Source organism: Impatiens glandulifera, chromosome 4, assembly GCF_907164915.1.
Source record: "Impatiens glandulifera chromosome 4, dImpGla2.1, whole genome shotgun sequence".
NCBI classification, from domain to species: Eukaryota; Viridiplantae; Streptophyta; class Magnoliopsida; order Ericales; family Balsaminaceae; genus Impatiens; species Impatiens glandulifera.
In genome coordinates this window covers 5,001-7,238 of record NC_061865.1, presented here as the reverse complement: position 1 = coordinate 7,238, position 2,238 = coordinate 5,001, and positions in this window count along the sequence as shown.

Here is a 2,238-nt window from a genome sequence, read left to right as displayed (position 1 = left end):
CAGCCCTCGACCACGGCACCCCCGCACATCCGTTAGTGCACACCGATGGTCGAGTTCGAGGCTTGCCACCTTCACTTTCGCCCTAGGGGATTTAGAGAGTTAGTGAAGGGGTGCTAACACAGGCCGGGATACTAAGCGATTTTAAAAAAATCGACACTTCACCCGACCGAGGGAGGAGAGCACCCTACCCCCCTTATATATGCTTATTTTGCTGTTTTTCTTTCAGCAGCAGTAGACATTGGGGGTGTCTGTGCATGCATAATGCTTGAAAATAAATGAAGGAAAATTCTTTTTAATCCAATTCTTTTTTGTTAATTCATATTATGATTAATAATGGTTATATAAAAAATTTCATAAAAAAATTCGAAGTTTATATATTTTTTTTTATTTATTTTCGATTAAAATCATTAAAAAATAGGAAAAAATGATAATAATTTCAAATAAACTCCATTAACTCCAAAACTTGTTTGTAAAATCTTATATAAGTTGTAGTATGGTATTTAGGATTGTTTGGGTCATTGTTGTGTAATAATATTGTAAGTTCATGATGAAGGATGACTTTCTTAGTAATAATGGGCATATATGTTCAAATGTGAAGAAAGTGTTTGTGTAGATCATGATATAAGTGTTATGAGTTCATAGTTTGGTAAATATATATTCATTGTTATGTAATATGTTTTGTTCTCAACGAATCTAGCCTATTTAGGTAAGATTTAAGGTGAAAAAAAAATAAGAAAACCTCAATTTTAACAAATAGGCTGTTTTTACCGGTCCTGACTTAGCCAGCAGACAACATTTCACGGTCCTGACTTGCCAGCAGACAACATTTCACGGTCCTGACTTGCCAGCAGACAACATTTCACGGTCCTGACTTGCCAGCAGACAACATTTCACGGTCCTGACTTAGCCAGCAGACAACCTTTCACGGTCCTGACTTAGCCAGCAGACAACCTTTCACGGTCCTGACTTAGCCAGCAGACAACCTTTCACGGTCCTGACTTAGCCAGCAGACAACCTTTCACGGTCCTGACTTAGCCAGCAGACAACCTTTCACGGTCCTGACTTGCCAGCAGACAACCTTTCACGGTCCTGACTTGCCAGCAGACAACCTTTCACGGTCCTGACTTAGCCAGCAGACAACCTTTCACGGTCCTGACTTGCCAGCAGACAACCTTTCACGGTCCTGACTTAGCCAAACAACAACTTCACACGGTCCTGACTTGCCAGCAGACAACCTTTCACGGTCCTGACTTAGCCAGCCAACCTTTCTCACGGTCCTGACTTGCCAGCAGACAACCTTTCACGGTCCTGACTTAGCCAGCCAACATTTCTCACGGTCCTGACTTAGCCAGCAGACAACATTTCACGGTCCTGACTTAGCCAGCAGACAACATTTCACGGTCCTGACTTAGCCAGCCAACATTTCACGGTCCTGACTTGCCAGCAGACAACATTTCACGGTCCTGACTTAGCCAAACAACAACTTCACGGTCCTGACTTAGCCAGCCAACATTTCTCACGGTCCTGACTTAGCCAGCAGACAACATTTCACGGTCCTGACTTAGCCAGCCAACATTTCACGGTCCTGACTTGCCAGCAGACAACCTTTCACGGTCCTGACTTAGCCAGCCAACATTTCTCACGGTCCTGACTTGCCAGCAGACAACCTTTCACGGTCCTGACTTAGCCAGCCAACATTTCTCACGGTCCTGACTTGCCAGCAGACAACCTTTCACGGTCCTGACTTAGCCAGCCAACATTTCTCACGGTCCTGACTTAGCCAGCAGACAACATTTCACGGTCCTGACTTAGCCAGCCAACATTTCTCACGGTCCTGACTTAGCCAGCAGACAACATTTCACGGTCCTGACTTAGCCAGCCAACATTTCTCACGGTCCTGACTTAGCCAGCCAACATTTCTCACCGGTCCTGACTTAGCCAAACAACAACTTCACACGGTCCTGACTTAGCCAGCCAACATTTCTCACGGTCCTGACTTAGCCAGCAGACAACATTTCACGGTCCTGACTTAGCCAGCCAACATTTCTCACGGTCCTGACTTAGCCAGCCAACATTTCTCACGGTCCTGACTTAGCCAGCAACATTTCTCAAGGTCCTGACTTAGCCAAACAACAACTTCACACGGTCCTGACTTAGCCAGCAGACAACATTTCACGGTCCTGACTTAGCCAGCCAACAACTTCACACGGTCCTGACTTAGCCAGCCAACATTTCTCA